Raw genomic sequence first — 13,582 nt, forward strand, 5'->3', positions numbered from 1 at the left:
CCCTACCTACCTGCTTGGACAAATGTTGCTTGTGGATCCATCTTCAATGACTGAATCTGAGCCGTTTCTCCTGGCTCACCTGCAGCAGGCCTTGTGCAAGCTCTCAGTAATGCAATGCATTTTAAGAGTAATTCAGTCTGATGGAGATGGTTTATGGAAAAGCCGCCTCCTGCTCCTGAAATTTTCTCTTTTCTATTACTCATACTCTTTCAAATTTTTTACCTAATAATTTTTCTGCATTCTCTTGTAGCGTGCTTGACAGTGCTGGCATGAGCTGTTCCCTCCATAGTGAAAATTAAGAGACACCAGCCCTGTGCCTTGAGAGCCAGTAATTGAGCTGTGTTTGAAGTAGGCTGGAGAGGGATGCGTCAGTCATGCCAAGAACCACCATCCAGGAGGCTGCTGTGGGACAACATCTGGTACCATTGCAAGGAGCTAGGGGATGGAAAAGCCAGGGGTTTGTGTGCATTGTCTCATTCTCTTCTCTATTTTTATTGTGCAAAGCACATGAGGCATCAGAAACAAAGCACAGCAAACAAACAAACAAACAAGCAAACAAACAAAAAACCCCACTGAACTCCAAAGTGCTGGAAAACAGTACTGCTAATGGAAATCACATCTCAGACATTGAGGTTGGGAGGGGATGGGTGGTTGGTCTCTCAGAGCTGGAGAGAGGAAGCAAACAGGTGAGAAGCCTACGTCCTCCACCCCATCTCTCTTCCCTGCAGCGATGCAACAGCAAGGAAGGGTGCTCTGCCCACAGGGAGATGGCACTGGGATGGCACCATAGGGCGCAGCAGGGTCCCACAGGTTTCTGTAGGACAGAGCTCTGCAGCCTTCATCACTCTTCTGGGATGCTGCAAGAGTCTTCTCAGCCTTAGATGGAGATTGCTGCAGGGAATCACAGAGGGCAAGAGGTTCAGAAAAGGTCAAGAGCACTTGAGGGTAGACACCATAGGGCACTTGCTGGGAAACTCCTTTGCTGTTGTTTGCAGAAGGCTGGAAGGATATTTGAATGGAAGGGTAACTCTTTTCTGGTCTTTGTCTAATACCCTATCCCTGAGTATTTCCTACCAGGCAGAAAATGATTACTGGGGTAAATGAGCCTTCAGCCTGACCTGATGTACCTAATAACTTTTGACAACCGTAGAAAATAGCAAGGGATGACAAGAAGTCATCCAGTCCCTTTCTGACCTGCAAGGCAGATCAGCCCATTTCCACACATCTTTCCCAGGGACCTTTGATCCCTTCCAACCATCAAGGAGGACTGGCCTCCGGCACCACCAGCCCCAGTCCTACCCCAGCAAATGACATCTGGCAGTGGGATGTTGCTGCCAGAGGAATTCAGACAACCTACACCCTCTTCCTGAGTTGCTCCCAGTAAAAAAGGAAACCAGGAATAGTCTACAGCCCAAGGGATTAGATTTGCCAGGCTGTGAAATAGTCTTCAGGGTGTAGAGAGGGAGGCCCTGATTTCTCTTTTTTTTAGGACACCCTTTCAGTAAGGCAAGGAGCACAAGCTCTAAGTATCATTTTACATGTAGAGTTTGTAAAATTGATAAAAGAGTACAAGTGATCAGAATCACAGAGTTGTAGAGGTTGGAAGGGACTTCCAGAGATCATCAAGTCCAACCCCTGCAACAGATCCAGGTAAAATATCAGTCACCCAGAAGTTAATTTCTTTTTGTTGAGAGAGACCTTGCTGGTCTTGGAAGCCCTTGGATTTCAGTCAATGTCTTTGGCAGATGGCAAAGCTCTTCCAGTCTTTTGGCTCCCTTTGTTTAAGATATTCTTTCTTAAAAGCAGGTTTTACTTATTGCTTCTTTTGTGCTGGATTCTCACATTCCCCATTTCCATGTGGAAGACATACCATGAGTCAGTGGCTGTACTGGAAACAATCTTGCATCCTCACCAGCATAAGGCTCTTCTAAATCTTACCCCCACATCACCTTTGTGGTGTTGTTCCTGTTTTACAGATATTATTTCAGAAAGAGGAGTCCCTAATCCACTCCAAGAAATGTAATCATAAACGCTGTTGCTACATTGGTGAGGCAGAATTTCCCAGGGACTCGTAATCATGTAACACCCCAAATACAAGTAGCACCTCTGCTCATGATCAGGGCATCTCTGGTAATTACAGCTTCTCCTACCTCAGTTGCAAGGTACAATGGCATATATCTGGAGATAATTATCCCAGTCTTTTGCTTAAAACTCCTTCTTTACTATGTTTTCTAGAGGTACTATGCTTTCTGGGACTTCAGCATCGTACTGTCTGATGAGAACTTTGTTCAACACATACTTACAGGTGAACATGTCTTCTGGTGCCTTCAGCACTTCATTCACCTGTTAGTCTTACCCGCTTACTGTAGAACACCTCTGCCCATGTAACAAGTCCACAGGCAACAGAGATTTCAACTTTTTATGCTGTTGAAGGCTGCATGATGCTCAGAGTCATGACACTGTAAGTTGTTTTAAACCATATTTTTTACAACATGTCTGCAGAGGTCTGCACAAGAGCGGGACATAGAGGTGTCCCTGCCATCCAGGCGATAGCATATAGCGTGGTGCCAGTAGGAGCAAACTCCAGGGCTGGGTGGGAGAGGAATGGATATTTGCAGGGGCCTGGATCAACAAGTTCTGCTGGTCTCTGTTTTGGTTCTGCTTGCGATGCTGTAGTGATGCCTGGGGCTATCCTTTCTCAGCCAAGGAGATCTGACAGACCTTTGGGAGAAATTTTTATTGGTAGCTCTCGCTTCTGACAGATTTTCCTACAGAAAATACAAACATCTGGGATTGACACAGCAGACGTGATGAGCAAGACCCTGCCCAAGCTTTACTGCCCCACTTAAAGCCCTTCTGAGATGCAGCTGTATATTGGGTGTGAAAAGGAAGTGCTATGCATATGATGGGGAATGGAGGTGCTGGGAGGAGGCAAAGACCACCAAGAATCATGGCTCCACTGCTCCCGTTTCCTGTGGAGCTGCTGGAGGCATGTGCCAGTCAAACCTGGTTATTGTTGGCCATCAAGTGCCCCTCCATGGGGAAGCGGTGCTCCGATACCTGGGATATGGTCTGTGAGAAGGTGGCAGTTCTTACAGTGTTTTCAAAGAAGGCACAAGTCTTTCCAGCTTACTGAAACATTTGTTTTGACTTTTATAGCACAGTATAAAAGTCTTAAAGTTTTGTCTATTAAATTGCCATGCCATAATATTATGACGGGTCATAGCATAATAGTCTTACTGTTTTGACTCAAAAGCTTGCTATGGCATGGGCCAAGCTGATGAAATCGAAATGAAATTAACCTTTTATTTTGACAAGATTGTGTTTCTGTTTCATTTGTTTTATAAAGTCAAAACAAAAACGTCAGCAGGATTTGTCCTAAGTGCAGTCTGAAAATTACATTTTCTTGTGCAGGTGTGGATTTCAAATGGGCACCATAATGTTGTTTTGTGCTCGGATCATAATGGGAATGTTATACAGGGATAGCACATTGGAGTAATGGGTCAGTCCCTGATTTGCTGAGGACTCTATCTGTCTATCAGCTTCAGCTTTTTGCAAAAGTACAGTCTTGGTCTGTGGGCCAGCGTTATGCTTTGAATTATGTCACTTTGTGGTGTTGCAGTTCCCCGACACCCATCCCTTCTGTTTAGCCAGCAGAAACCCACTCCAGAATCAGGCTGAGAAGGAAGAGCTCAAGAAAAACTGGGGTTTGTGATCTTCTGGCTCAGGGAGCCTCCAAAATATGGAAAAAACTGTCCTAGAACAGCAGAGCCTCTGTAAGGGGCCAGTGATACAGACAAGCCCTGTATGGCTGCAAGCCTGGTCCACCCCATATCCATGTGGCACCCAGAACTCACAGTATCTTAATCCCATGCACATGATGTTAGGCAAGGGTCTGTGCCCGCTTTCCCCTCCCTGTCTTAGTCCTGGAGACACTTCAGCCCAACTAGACAGAGACTTAATTACATTGTGTACAAAGAAGCTGGAGCACCATGGGGGTCTTGATCTCTGCTTCTGGTGACTGGTAAATGTATCCTTTCTATTGCGTGGTTCTCCACTCGGAATATTGGCTTTCACAGCAATATATTTATTTCCCTCATTTAGTCCATCTCCTTCCCCCCTCCCCCCCCCCCCAAGGTTTCCTTTTGTTTGCTTGGTTGTGCTCTGATGCACAGGTATTTATCTAAGTGGGGTCTGCTGTATTTGTACCAGCCCAGGTGTCATGTAGGATGCAAACATCAGACACCTCTTTACACATCCCCAGGTTTCCTGGATCATTGATTAATGGCTTTCTGCCTTATCTGCTTTTCTTTCTCATAACTGGGGGTCAGCTTGCATGGGCTAACACCTTCAGGGAGGCCCTGTTTCCTATATACATTGGCTTTACTGACTTCTTGCTATCTCAGACCTATCTGAACCTTTGTTCAATTCAAGGCGTAATTAAACTCAAAGCCAAAGCAAATGTCAGGGTGATAATGAGACAGATAACATTTTAAAAACCTCTTTTTTTTTTTTTTTTTTTTTTTAAAGACCTGACACATACCTGAAGTGCCTGTTGGCCCACAGCCAGTGGAAATTTTCTTTTCTCACCTCGGTATAGTCAGGAAAGTGACCATGTAAAAAATGGCACCACCTCCCTCCAGGTGTGGGCTGCTGAGAACAGCACCTACCTGGCACAGCACTCGAGCATATAAGTATTTGGCCTGAAATTGTTTGCTCATGTGCTTAAATTTAAGCACGTGCTTAAGTGTTTTGTTCAACCAGAGTCTCAATGCAATGCAGCTCGAGTGGGTGTAATTTGGCGGGTGCAATTCCATTCATTTCAGTAATGCCAGTGGGAGTAACTCCGGGCTGTAGCCATTGCCTTCACTCTGCTGCTGGTGCCCAAAGGCCAAGGTGAGTCCTGGGGGCTTGCCATGCTGCCTGGTTTGTGGGGGAGTTCAGGAGTAGATCCTCTGGACTGCATGATGCAGTGCATCACCTGCTATCCTTTCTCTGTGTGCTTTTGGGCTGGAAGGATGAGCATGCCTTCTGCTGAACCCTGCTCTGGGCTACATTGTTCTCAACAAGAGCCTCCAGTGCACAGGAACCTGCTGAGGTTTGGGTGAGATTGGGCAGGGGACATCATAGGCTCTCCCTGCATCACAGGGTGTCCACACTGCTGAGGTTTGGGGGAAACTGTGCGGGGGACATCGTAGGGCCTCCCTGTATCATGGGCTGTCCACGCTCCCTTTTGCCATTCTGTGTTGAACGAATCAGTCACCATAATCTGAAGCAGATTTATGGTGTAATTATCAGGGGTTGGGGTGTAGAAGCCACTAATCAAAAAGAGCTGCAGTTTTCCTAGGGCGCTTCAAAGCTCTCAGGAGCAGGAGAGCCTGTGAAGGATACACATGTTGCTGGCTAGGCAGCCCCTGATAGTTAAAGTTTTACTTAAGCCCATGTGTTTTTCCACTGGGTATTTTTATCCTCTGAAGTCTACTGTACTTGGCTACGTACAGTAAACATCCCTGTTGTTCTCTCACACGTGTTTACTTTGCAGTTGGGAAAGCACAGCTCACCATGCTAGCTGATGGCTGCTGGCTAAGTCAAAATGAAAAAACAAAGCACACCAGAAGTCCCAGTGTCTCCTGCCTCTCTGTGCTGGTCCCTCTTCTTCTGTGGCCTCCTGGCCTTCGAACCCTGCTCACTGCCTCCCTCCCAGGGCAGGATGCAGATGCATACAAGACCTACGATGTCCTCAGCATCCCTTTGGTTCTTTGGCTCCCATTATGTTCCGTAGCCTCACCACCATCATTAGCTCTTCTCTCCTGTTCCTAAACCTGCCAAGAAAAAGTGGTTGTCCAGATATCCCTGATGTCTCATGGGGTGTGGGAGAAGCAGATTATCTATTATCTCATATCTGAGTGCCGAGGAGCAGACGCAGGAAGAGAAACAGCTCTGTGCTAAGGTGATGCAAAGAGCCCATGATGAAGTCAGGGGCTGAAGACAGGTGTCCTCTGCATCAGTGCAGGACCTGCACATGGCCTTTCAGCAGCTCTTCCACCTTCAGTGTTTTGAGGAAGGTGCTAGCTGCCAGCAGGGTGATTCCACAGGGCTCTGCAACTTGAAGAAAGACATTGAAACTGATAACACCAAGGTCGAGAAATTATGTAAGCAGCAGAATGTTTTAGTCTCTCCTATGGCTCTCTCAATTGTGGACTCTTTGATGTTTAACAATATGCCCAAGCTCCTCCCAGAAGCTTTACTCTGAGAAAGATGAGCAACTTTATTCACAGTCCCTTAATGCTAGTTTTTTTAGAAAACAGGTAGAAATTCAAGATCTCTGGAAATTCCTGTTTCTTTGCTGCTGGGTTCAGAAGCTGGGAGGATGTGGGGTTGCTGGGCACCATAGTTCCATGAGCCTTGTTCCATTGGGATACTAAGCTAAAAATTATTTTCATGAAGCTCTGAAAAGAAGCAAAGAAACAGCAAGCAAGTGAAGGAGCTGGTTCGGAGTGGTCAAGTTCAGCACAAAGTGCTGACCTTACAGTCGCATTTCACCCCGTGAGCAGGTTTGGCGCTTGGGGTGAAGCTCTGGTCTACCTAAATAACTCTCTCCTCCCCAACATTGCGGAGAGTTTTTGACAGGAAACTGGTACATTACAGCTGCAGAGGACTATCTCCTGCTCTAATATGAATTATAATATTTTTTTAATGCTCTAAAAATAATACTTTATGCCTTCAGCCATCCATTATTTAGTGACTGACTCACTTTGGAAAACAGAAGAGAGAAGTGGAGCTTAATATTAAGACATGAAGAAAAATCAATGTCATTTTGAATACACATTGCAAACACATATTTGATTGGATTAGATTATACATATTAGGTTGCATGCAGAAAGGTTATATAAAGCACCTATCAGAAAGGGCACAGATCCCAGACTGAAGTCTTTTGAAACTGTTATCGCATATTTATTACTCCTGAGGATAAGCTCTTTTTTTAAAAAACAGTTTTTAAAAAGAACTGTGGTCAAATAAAAAAGAATTACTCCTTCAAATAAACAATTAAGCCCACACATTTAGCAGATGTGGTTCTCATCATGTCTGGGACAATACTAGAGAAGCAAAACAGAATTTGCCCTGACGTTTGCTGCTTGAAAACTTGTCCCTGCACATGGGATGAAAGGCAATCAGGCTTCACCCACAGAGGTGGGGAAGCCCTCTAAGTTCCTGCATTCTGTCTTTGGATGGGCTGACCAAGGGATTATTTGGCTCTCATGGGTGTGCTGATAGTCTGCATGTCCTACCTGAAGGAAGTCCCCTGTGCAGGGAAGGTAAGGGGTCTTTCCCCACTCCTGATGTCTTCTTCCCACCCTGGAGCTCCTGGGGTCAGACCACAAACCACAGCCTCCCTGGGTGCAGTGAGTCATTCCATGACATGCTGAGAGGCAAAGCCAACAAATGCCACCCTGGGAAAGGCGTGGGGTTGTCTGGTGGGTGGCAGGCAGCAAGCAGGTCACCTTCCTCTGGGGGTAAAACATCTCTTTGGGGTCAGGACTTGCTTTTCAACAGAGGAAAATGCCCAGGCAGGAAAACGTCATTATTCATCCATGAACATGTTTCACAGTTGCTGCTTCAAGCTGAGGAGGTTCCTAAGCAGCAGGTGTATCTCTGTAAAGTGCTCTTCCTTCCAGCTCCAGGTTTTACCCTGCATCCAGCCTCTGTAGGATGGGTTGAAAACAATAAACCAGCCTGAAGTCATGTCTACTTGGTGCATTCCCTTGCTCCTAGGCTCTGGAGTCCCCAGGATGGCTAGACTGAGTTCATTCATGGCATCATGGAGCTAAATATGAAGTCTGCCTGGCCCAAGTTCAGTGACAGCCCCCAATGGAGGCTGTGGAAACGGGAGCTGAAGGTTGTGGAGAAGAACCAAGTAACCTGAAGACCAGAAAGTAGAACTTACTGTAGCTTCTCCTTCCTTTTGCTGCTTTTCTCCATCATAAAAACTCTGCAGGGGATGTTTAAAGTGCCAGCCCTGTAGTTAACCACTCAGTTTGTGATGCCCAGTATGGGATTTCAGCAGAGTAAGAGGACACAGCTCACATTGTCACAGTGTGTGGGTGCAGCTCAGGGGAAGGCGAATTGCACCTCTGCTCATAAAAGATCCCATTGGGGCACTCAGACCGAGACGAGCTGGCAAGATCCCACACACATGAGTGACTCTTCCACTGCACAGAGGCCACATAAGTACGAGAAATTATTTGCTTGCAGAGGAATCAGGAGCTGAAGAGAGAGGCAACCAGCTGCTTACACCTGGTACTGCAAAATTGGAGGTAGTGGAGTGCTGCAGCATTTTGTGGATTATCTCATGGCCAGATACAGCCTTTTCAGCATGGGACCACCTTAGGTGAAGGTGAGATGCTGAGGACCAGGTTGCAAAACGTCCCCTTGCCTTTTCCTGGGAGTATAGAAATTTATGTGCATATGGGGGGGTTGGAGGGGCGGTGGGTGGGCGTAGCTGAGAGCATCAGGAGATCTGGCCACGCAGCTGCTGACACATGCAGGCAAAAATGAAGATGTAAATTTCTGCAGCAAAAATGGTGGAATCTACATGCAGCTGAAAACTGGAGAGAGGCAGCATGCCCGTGACATCCATGGCTTGGAAGTTGTAAGCAGAATGAGACGCTGCTGCACGGAATCTGCCATTCACCTGATGTGCTGCCAAAAGCAGTATTAAGAAACAGCATAGGCTCAAACAAGTTATGGGGCTTGGGATCATATTTTCTAGGTTCTCGTGGAAAATCAAACCGGCATTAGTTTGATTTTCCAGCCCATCTAGGGTTTGGTTAAGGAAGCATTTTCCATGTCTCTGTTCTCTGGCCAGGGGCAGAACGACAGATGTGCGAAGCTGCGGAGCGGCTTCCAAGGTATCTCCCCAGCACAGCATCCTGCTGTCAGCCCTCAGCAGAGACATTGCTTCATTTCCCTCCTCTTGCCCGACTCTGGAAGGAGTCTCATTTTCCTTCAGACCTCTTTCTAGGACTGCAGTAAAAAAGTTGGCAGTGCTCAAGCCCCTGCATTTTACTTTCTGCTGGTATACCAGGACAAATCTCAGCTGTTTATTTCTAAACAGTGGAAGAGGATTGGAGAGAAAGGGCTGATCCAAGGGAATCTAAGACATTTTGAAGTCTTTCTTCCCTCATCTTGCTTAGATGCCCAGTTTCAAGTTCTCCAAAGCCTGGCACATCATCTCCATGCTGCTCTCTCTTAACAGGGGGCACTTTGAAGTTTCAGTTTCACTTTACCTCTCTTTGAGTCAGTCAGGTCCTTTCACCAAGAACTTTTATTTATGATCACCCTGTCAAAGAGACAGAAAATAGGAGTCTGTTTCAATAGCTGCAGAGAACCTTTCCTTCCTCAAAGCTCTAAGCCTGGAAACCTGGGGAGGCTACACTGACAAAAGTTGTCTTCTCCAGGGCTGAGCTCTGGAGCCAGCTGCTGTTGCTTATGGCTTTGGGGAGAGGAAACACCACCTCACCCTTCTGCTCCCATAGCTCAGCATTCTTGCAGCTGTCTTGATTCCCATTTTTTAACGGTGGTAAAAACTATTGATCTCTTCAGCTGATTTGTAGGATTGGCTTATTTGTGCATTCAGTGTCTCAGCAGAGATGTTAGGCTTGGCCCTTGGGAAAATGAGGAGTGGAAGGTTTTCATCTTTGTGGCAGCAGGAAAGAGCTAAGATAAGATGTAGAAGACCCCATCTGTGATGTCTCACATGCTGGAGTGTCATATGCCCAGCCCAGAAAGCCCTGGGACTGCCAGAGAATTGAGGATGGGTTCCTCAGCCTCCTTTAACTTGGAGTGCAAGGGAACACTGGAAACCTGAAAAGATTTTCTTCTTTTAAAGTCATACCAGGACCTACTGTAGTGACTTCATACACTATCCATGTGCTGGCCCCTGTTGTTCTCCAAGACAGCTTCCTGTAAGGGAAACAAATTTTGTTCATCAACTTTTAGGGGTGAACTGAGCAGACAGACTCTTACTGGACCATGGACTGGGACCTGCTATTAATACTGCCTCAGAACCCACCTCAGTGAGTGCCCGAGGATGTCACTTCTAACTCAAGCCTAAGGGAATGCTGCTGAAACCAGCGTTATCCTGCCTGTCTGGGTTTGTGGTTTTTTTTTTTTGTTTTGTTTTGGTTTGGTTTCTTTTTTTCCTTTTTGGTTGTTATTTTCTCCAATAACAAGAAACATTTGAGGAAAGGTTTCTTTCTTTTCCGGTCTCTGGGAGTTTGGTAACTGGTCACAACGCCAAGTCAGCAACTGTATTTGTACAACCTAAACGGAACCACTGAAAGGCTACATACATTAAAGGAGAGGACAGAAGGTTCATTTCTAGGACCCTCTCTGCAAGATACGTAGGAATGAACCCTTCCAGCCAGACGTACAGTTCTGCCAGCTCATCATCTCAATAGGGACCAATGCAGATGTTTTACAAAAAGGAATTATTTTCTTCAGCAAACCCATTAAGAAGACTTTGCCTTGAGCTCTGAGGGCTTTACATCCTTTCTGTGCCTCTTAGATGCCTTTGCTCTTTGCCTAACAGATAGAGTGGTGAATCCTGGGGAGAGGTAAACAGAAGAGATAAAGACTCTGAAGCCCAGAGCTTGTTTGTCTGGTGTCTGTTTAAATGCCATACAACAAAGCTTTATTAGCACAAAGCAGCAAGGTCTGTATGTGGCCAGAAGGCTCTCCTGCCTGTTGTCTCTGCATAGCCCATGTACTCACTCCTCATCCCTGGTTTATACAGCTGGTCTGAGGACCACCCCAGGTAACAAAGAAAACATCAGCTCTTGAAAGATCTTCTGGGAATAGGAAGATGTCGTATTATTTACCCGGTTGGATTTATGCATGTGTGTGTGTGTTTAACAAGGAGCCCGGTGCCTGCTGGAATTCTGAGGCTGGAATTTATACAGGCCAGCATTTGGCTGCTGCAGTTTATCTTGAATGCAAGAATAATAAACTCAGCTGACAGGATGATGTATGCAAAGCATCTTCTCCTCCCATGGCGTGTGGTAAAGGTGTCTGGTTTGCAGGGAGTCCTATTATTAAGTGATTAGCCTTGCAACATTATCAATATCAGATTGCTTAAGGGCTTTGGGGGATCAGCGATACAGTAGGACTTGATGTCCATCCATCATGGTGACAGTCAGATACAGATGGGGTGGTGTGAGAGCGTTACCTGTGTAGGTGAAATGGATGCATGGGTTTGTCACATGAAGGCTCTCAGAGATATTGCAAAAGAAAACAAAGCTGCGCCTTCATTATCGTTAGTTCCCTTATGAGATAACTTCTGCTACATTGTTTTAATGGCCCTCTTTGTCTTGTCCTTGCTTGTCCTATTATCAGCTCTCATTCAGCAAGAACAAAAACATCCCAAGCAACACTGAATATGGTATTTTCTTGACTTTTCAGGCAAGGCTGATTTATTCACCCCTAATTAAGTTTCAGCATCCAGGCAGCTTCAATCTCCTCTTTGTGCTTCTGCCAGTTCAGATAGTAACTCGGGGATCTTAGGAAGCCTGGCTCTTTGGATTTTTTTTCATCGCCTAAAAGGATGCTGGAAAGGGCCATAAGACAACAACAGCTTGCTGTACTGGATGTGTTTCACCCTGAATAATCATTAGGACCCACATCTTCAAAGGTGGATCAAGTGCTTCAGATGATCTGATTGCAACTATTTAAATTGCATCCTGCTCACATCATAAATAATGCTGACCCATTTTATGATGCAAAAAGCTCTTCACGGCCACACCTCACTGTGCATGTTTCCTCTTGTCAATACTTTTTATCTTACCCTGGCTGTGACACCAAAATCCCTTAGGTAAGGGTCTGCTATTCCAGTTCGTTACATAAATTTACATCGCTGTGTACATGAGTGATTACAGTGGGTTATGTATCTGTGGGAATTACTCCTCTCCAAAGTGCAACTGCTCCCTTAACCCAGGATGACTCTCAGAAGAGGAAACACTAGGCCAAGTACAATCAGGCCAGGCTGGCACTTGTAAGAAAATGTGAGCCTAATCCATCTTGTCCACGTGGAGTGGGCTGGAGTCTAGTTTCTAAAGCCTTTATAATTTCCTTACCTTCCTGTAAGTCTTTGGTGTCCTATGGGGCTGAGTAAGATTTGATCATATGTTCCTGGGAGGTAGAGCTTTTAAACCTGTGATTTTGAGATGAAAGCATAGAGCCCTCCGACCCCATACCTCTCAAAAGTGAAGAGGAAAATGGTCACAAAGAATCCAGGCCCCTCTTGACTAACACGTTTGTGCACTGTCTGTGCAGCCACGCTCTGCAGGAAAGCCATCTCTCTAAAAATTGCTTTGGAGCTTGGAGCAGTGTTTCAGAGGTTTCCAGGAAGTCTGGAAAGTCAGTTCCAGAAAGCAGCTGTGGAGGGAGGCAGATAGAGTGAACACAAGGGAGACCACAGCCTTACTGGGACTGGTCTGGGGAAAAAAGGCTTGAAAACATGAACATTGACCCACACTTCACAACGGCAGTTTCACACAAATAAGTAACATTGAATTTCTTCTTAGTGGCATCTGACACCCCTCTACATGGGCAAGGAGGTTTGATCCTTTATGTGGATCTATTGCTGTCCCTCTAAAGTCAGGGCACTACTTTGATGTGTCCAGGACTTCACTGTCCATTGACACTGTTCATGTATAGAAACTTTGCTGCAGCTGAAGAAGTCACTGCTACCTGACACAGAATATTGTCTGGCCTGGAAATGAGAAGGCCGGTTCAGCTATCTGAAATCCCTTGCTCTCTGTGTTGCTTCCCGCTTCTCAAACATGTGGGAGCATCAGCTTGCCTCTACCTCAGAGAATATATTTTGGGGAAAACAGGACCTGGTCCAGTGAGGGCAGTGGAAAGCCACCCATCAGTTCAAATAGGGTCTGAAGTGGGTCCTGGAGGGACACTGTACAACTCGGTGATGTTACCCAGATCCTTCATTTGCATTTTGTCTTGTCCTCTGTTTCCTGTTATCTGTTTTCCCTCCCGAGCGTAGAGACAGATTTATCTGGGCAATTTACAAAACATCCTCTGCTTCTCTTTTGTGAAATCGCTCGTATTATTTCTTCATCCCCTGACTTCCTTTGCACAAAAACCACCTTTGCTTTTCCTACTGCATGCTTCCCCCTAAGCCACCCAAGTTTCAAACCATCATTTTCAAACAAACAGCTACAAAGCAAGTCACAGTGTGTTGGGTTTTTTTCTACAATAAGCAGAAACTGGGTGGTGGGGCAAAATCAGCACCACTTCCAAGCTGGTCTGGGTTTTGTGCCATCTTGTATCACATTCAACTGGTCACGAGTGTGGAATCACACCCCCCACACCCCGCACCCAGCAGAGCTGGAGAATGGAGCTGAACTCCTGGCAGCAAAGTTTTATCTGAGCTTTCAAATCTTCTTTTGCACTGTGGGCGGCTTGGAGCAGATTGGATCCTAATGGACTGTTAGGCCAATTTGGGCTTGCTAAGTGCCTTTGTAAGGATAAGAAATGAGCTGGGACAGAGAGGAGCAAAATGCTTCGG

This window comes from Gallinula chloropus (genome assembly GCF_964237585.1).
Source record: "Gallinula chloropus genome assembly, chromosome: 3".
Lineage (NCBI taxonomy): Eukaryota > Metazoa > Chordata > Aves > Gruiformes > Rallidae > Gallinula > Gallinula chloropus.